The sequence below is a fragment of the Ambystoma mexicanum genome, chromosome 11 (genome assembly GCF_040938575.1).
Source record: "Ambystoma mexicanum isolate Mex_15411 chromosome 11, UKY_AmexF1_1, whole genome shotgun sequence".
Classification (NCBI taxonomy): Eukaryota; Metazoa; Chordata; class Amphibia; order Caudata; family Ambystomatidae; genus Ambystoma; species Ambystoma mexicanum.
In genome coordinates, this window is record NC_090934.1 from 469016823 (window position 1) to 469022822 (window position 6000).

At 45.2% G+C, this 6000-nt stretch overlaps 1 protein-coding gene across 1 annotated transcript in view; it reads right to left on the reverse strand.

The window, feature by feature from the left end:
* The window catches only part of CD82 (CD82 molecule), a 339614-nt gene extending 339310 nt beyond the window's left edge, over window positions 1-304 (reverse strand). The window contains exon 1 of the mRNA XM_069623312.1: window positions 154-304. The gene's annotated coding sequence lies outside the window, so the exon portion shown is untranslated. The remainder of the gene's footprint in view (window positions 1-153) is intronic.
* Window positions 305-6000: the final 5696 nt, after the last annotated feature.

A 6000-nucleotide genomic window follows, 5' to 3' on the forward strand; every position in this document is an offset into this window, starting at 1 on the left:
GCAGATCGCATAGAGTGGGGGGTACCCCACTTTCCCCTGATCCGTGCGCCACACTACCCTTTGTAGGGCTACATAAGCAACAAGTGCTTCGCAAAGTAGCTGGACGACTTCGTTCCACTACACGCCGATATCACAGACTCTTGGATCACGTACCTGTTGGACGAGCCTTTCTTCCCAGGTCCGGGCAGAGATCCGTCGATGTGGCTGAGTTGGACGGCTCCCGCTGCTCTGACTGCAACTAGTCCCAGAGCTGAACTGAATTGCTCTGCCAGCTGAGCTGAGCAGAAAGTTTCCCCTCCTCCCCCTGGTGGCAGCGTGGACGGACCGGTTTTAACCCTTCCTCCCCTGCAGAGGCTTGGAGCAGCGAGAATAACCCGAAGGTTCCCTTTTTCAGTTCAGAATGTTTACCCAAAATATGTGTCAAACAAGACAGTGTGTGCCTGTTTGAAAGCCCCCTTCATTATTATAAGCTTCATAAAAGGCCCTCCTCTGCTGCGAATGGTTCCTTGTTTAAGTCAACGCCCAAACGGCGGGAAAAGGGGATTTTGCACTGAGCTGGTTTTTTTGTTATTAAGAACTCAGGCTATATAATGTAACATTTTTATTTGCATGCTCTTTTAAATTAGTCTGAGTTCTAAAAAAGGGATGTCACGGAATTTATTGTCGGTATCTTATAAAATATCCACACTGTGTTTAACCCACTTACTGCCAAATATCTATTACGTGTCATTTTAGCAATTATGTTGGCATTTGTGTTAAATACCCCCCCCCCCCCCCACACTCCCTCACAATAAAATAAATTATTCTGTACGTTGTAGACGGCGGCACATGTTTAATTGGTTTAAAAAAAAGCATAGGAGCACTTTCAGAAACAGTTGGTCCCCTCTTCAAGTGGGGTACATTTTTAAATGTCTAGATTAAATATGGTGATCCCCGTTACATTGGTCTGTTCGCTTGCACACCAATGAGGCTTACCCTCCTCTCTATATAGATGTAATGCAATCCTATGAAGCTTCCACACACCTCTTCGAATGATCCTGCACAATTTGTGGGGGGAAGTACATCTGCCATCTCATATGCTTTTTCAATAGCTGTCTTCCATCCCTTGTCTTGTCACGCCTAGAAACACTTGTGTAAAGGGCGCGTTATAAATGACTCATTATATATCATCTCATATCAATAAACATTCTGAGCCATCTACTTAAAGTAACAACAGAGGAATTCCTCCCCTGTCTTCCCAGTGCTCTTGACTATTTAAGTAGGCTGGGACCGCCCTTCTAACATCAAGGCAACACAGCCCTACCCCTCCATCCTTGTGTGGATAACGACAGGGCTGGTTCAACCACTGCTGGTCTAGGTTAAAATTAGATCATCCTTTCAGACAAAACCCAGTCCTGGTCTCGAAACCAGTGCACCCAGTAACGCCTTCAAATATGAAGCCTGACAACACCATGCAAGTGCGCTATACAAATGCAAATAAATAAATAAATAAGATCAAGCAAGTAGGTCATCATATCTCCTGACTGGTAAAACTATCACCAAGAAGAGAGTTTTCTATGACATAAGAACAATTTTTCAATTCTCTGAAGGTTTGAATGGGGTTCTTATACAGCATACAGAACCATGTATTGGTCCTGTGGTGGAGCAATCGCCTTAGTTGGCGTATTTAGAAGAAAAAAACCTCCAGGAGCTTGGGAATGGAATATGGCCAGATGACTCGAAGTTTGACAAACTGCTTTCATGGCTGTCAGTGGCACATTCACGGAAGCTGCTGCTAAGCCTTTGCTAAATCCAACCAACAACAAATCCAGAATCCTTTGGTGTTAGTTGAATGCATGTCCAATAATGGTAGTAACCCCTCGACATAGATGGTCCTCTGATCTTTTTTTTAATGATTTCTTATGCTTCTGGAGATACCACGTGTCGCTGGAGCTCTTGTCTCAGATTTAATTGGACCAACCCCTAACCCAACAACACAGGGAATGGACACAGTGGCAATCTCAACCCTCGGGCTACAGGTAATTGCTGAACTACCAACAACCAACATCTCATTGGCTAAAAGAACCCACCAAAATAAACTTTGGCCTGGATGCCATTATCTTGGCCAGCACTGTATGCATGAGTGGAAATAGGGCAGTTGTATACCGGAAAACACCTGGCCATGTCTTTGTTAGTCACCCCAAGCCCTCATGTTAGAAGCACTGGTACAGAATTGAGGGAGCATTGCGTTAGTCTGATAATCGAGGGTGACCCAACGTGTGGCACATTGATTGAAATGCTATTCTTGATTACTACATGTACATGGTTATTGTGGCCCTTTAGCTCAAGGGATCTGCATGAGAATATGCCATCTGATGAGGGTAGGATAGGTTAAGTTATTTAGATTTTTAATTCTAAAATGACAAAGGCAGTTCTGTTTCTGAAAGTGAGATCTGCTAATCAGACCCCAGTTTTTTAATGCTTCATGCCAAAAAGCTAAATCCAACCATGTACCTTGCTCTGACAATCTACTGACATCCCCAGCAACTGCCCTGCAGTGGAAGCACAGTAAGTTCAAAGATCACATGCACCCTGAGCACAACTCCTGCAACCCAAAGTTCCAAATCGTAAGTGGATTTTTAACTTTATACACTTCTGGTTAAAAATATTGTGATTGTGTATCCCAACAGTCTGGTAGCAGTTGATAAAAAGTAAATATAAGCCATATCTGTGTTGACACAGTGGCTACTGAGATTACACAATTATACATCCACAATAATGAGTTAGCTTGGTGCACAGTGACTCATTGATGACAGGGCCCTGTGTGTTTTAAGTTATCTGTGCTGGGTGTGCCCACAACAACCATGTTTGGTCCCACCCATGAGGGGCACTCGTTGACCACCACCCCCCCAGAAAGGATCGTCACCTCTTCCAGAGAACAGAAACACTCTGTTAGACTCTGACGACCCTTGAACACGTAGTGTAGCCGTAGAATTCTTCAAGATAATATGTATCCTGAGTGATAAACAAAACACTCTAGTAAGGTTATTAACCAGAAGATGGACACCAGTTGACCTTTGGCGAGTTGAACTGCACATGGGTATTCCGAGAGGACCTGCAAAGACCTTAGATACCTGCGGAGAAAACCATACAGATATCAAAGGGCGAAATGCTTGCAGTTCAATAAAACCAGATAAGTCAAAGGTGTGGACCAACCTGTGGTGGTGGTAAATAGTGAAGGCTACAGATAGGTAAAACTTGGGTCTCAAATGGGCTTTCCCCTGCAAGACATTCATCGCGAGAATAAAGAATTCTGGGGTTTTGGTAAACAGATTATCACACAACACTTCTACACAAACCATACTTACCAATATGCAGGTTAGATGGAAGATGGTGTTTCTGGTCCGGAGGAAGGAAAACCTACACCAACGGAACAAGGATGCCTAAACCTGGAGTGGCGAGTCTCTAGTTCCTTGTGCGCTACTGGTCCCGACAGCACAAGGACGCCTAGACCTGAAGTGGTGAGTCTGTCGTTCAGTGCGCCACCGAACCCAACGACATGAGGACACCTTACAGAAGTAAGTTGAATGATGACACAAAAAATGAAGTGGAAACAGTGTCCTGTGAGGAAATGAAAAATGCAGAGTCCCAGGATGAATGGAGCGAGGCAAACTGGAGCAGGTAAGGATATGTAATGATGCGAAGCAAGGGTAATCCAAATGACGTGATCAGTGGTCGGAAGGATGCAGGCGTGGCGGGATGAGTGAAACACTCTGGAAACCATAGAACGTGATGGGTAGAAGACCGTAGATATCAAGGTAACACAAGGGCTGGGCAAAAGCAGTTCGTGGGACAGAAAAAAGGGTTCAGCAACTTATAAGCAGAAAATGAGGCAGACGAGGGCAAAAACGAGGCAATCCAAAGGAAACAATTCCATAGTCAAGAAGTACCAGGATAGGTAGCAGGAATACAAGGTAGCAGAAAACAACTTAATCAGAAGCGCCACACTCAGTTACGGAACGGCTTAAGAGCCCGCAGTCACGTGATACAGTGGTACGCTTCATGTGACCGGGAATCCAAGAATGCTGTGCTAGTCTCCAAGGCTACCGACAGCGCTCAAGGAAACTGGTCCGTGCCGTGAGGAAAACCCTCTTTGAGAAAGGTATAGAACGGTGCCAGGGTCGTCTTAAGTAAGCACGGTGTGAAGTGGCATTATTGAAGTGCAACTCCTTGTAGCTTGTGGAGGTCTGAGACGGGTCCTGAATAACGCTGAAATCCCGTTTCCTGACACACTCCTTGGGAGGTCCGAAGGGAACTGGTGCTTCAAAGACTGTCCTTTCTCTACAGTGCAAACACAACAGTAGAGTGCTGATTACTGGAGCTCCTTTGATGTAAGCAGACAGAGGAAAGGGGTGCAGTTAGAGCAGCCCAGAAGAGAACTTCAGTACACAGAGGAGTCTCACCATCTTGAATCCTCATGGAGCGCCCAAACTTCCTGTCCCCCACCCCAATTGCTACAGGCAAATCACTCTTTGTATGACATCAGAAGGCAAAATAAATGTGTTTGAAGCAGCTTTGATTGGACCTTTAACAACAGACTTGCTATGGATCAATCCACTGTTGCATTTTTGCCTTCAAAGTTGACTCATCTTTGAACACATCTTGGAGGAGGTGCCACTGGATCCTGAGTGCAAGTATGTTCTCCCCCATAGTCCTCTTCCAGAGAGGTGAAGATCAGGAGCTCCAACCTTAACCACCCCAAGGACCTATTTGGGATGACCAGCTGGAAGGACAAGGCTTACTGTAACTGAGGTGCGGGCAGGTTCGGATTGGCCCATCTGCCACTCGGCTAAAATCATGTGTAGTCCCTGGGGGCTGGTTTCTGCCCATGCCTGGGCCGGTTTGGAAAAACATGTTTTTTTTTTAAAAACAAAAAGCACCCCCAACAACATAATTCATTAAAGCAAGGTAACAAATGTTACCTTGCTTTGATGATGGATTTGCATGCATGATGTATGCATCATAAATTATGATGCATGCATCATTTACATGCTGCTTCAGCAGCATGCAGCCAACTTGGCACCAGACCTGCAGATGAACTTAACTGGTCTGCTGTTAAATCTCAGTTACCAGTTTAATGGTATCCACTACAGAGTAAATGCTCATTTTACTATAGCTGATATGATAGCTCGGTGGGTTGAGCGCTCGCTGCTGCGATGTGTGTTGTGATCTGCAGGTTGGAATCCCAGCAAGGCCATCTCAGCCTTTCATCCTTCTGAGGTCGATAAATGAGTACCAACACAGGTTGGGTGATAGTGTATGTATATTTGTTCTATAAAAAAGAGCTTAAGCGTAAGTGCTATACAATAAAATATCATTTGGCCTTGGACGTATGCTTGCATTCACAGTAATTTGACAATATGGATCTATACACACAGATATTAATGATACATATGATGATCCGTTCTTGTATGAAATATATATCACATTAGTGAAATCATAACCATATTTTTCGTAGTGTGCTTAGGAACAATGCTATTTGATGCCTCTTTCTGTTTTGTCAAGGGGTGAAAGGTCTTGTTTCATCGCTTCCCGGGATGTCACTTTCGGGTGGTTTCAAATGACATCACTTCTGGTGATGTCAACACAGGTGAAGGGTCGTGAGGCGAGAAGTGGGCCAGTTTTTCTTGGGTGTCCGGGCCTATTTCTTGTCTCAGTCTGACCATGGACGCTGGTCCCCTAGACTTGGATCACTGGAGGTGACAGAAACCCTGCAACTGTAAAATCTCCTGGTTGGGAAGGGAAGAATAAAGGACTCACCTCCCCCCTTGGTTCATTAGGTGCTGGACTGGGCCTCCCAGAACCTAAGGAACCAAGGAAGTGACCCCTGTCTCTCTCTGTATCTGGAAACTCCCTAGACACCGATTTGGGCACCTAAGATGCTGCACAATCTCCTGCATGGGGACTGTGGTAGTCAGAGGCATTGCTAGGGCGGGGCAGAGGGGGCTATAGCCCCGGGTC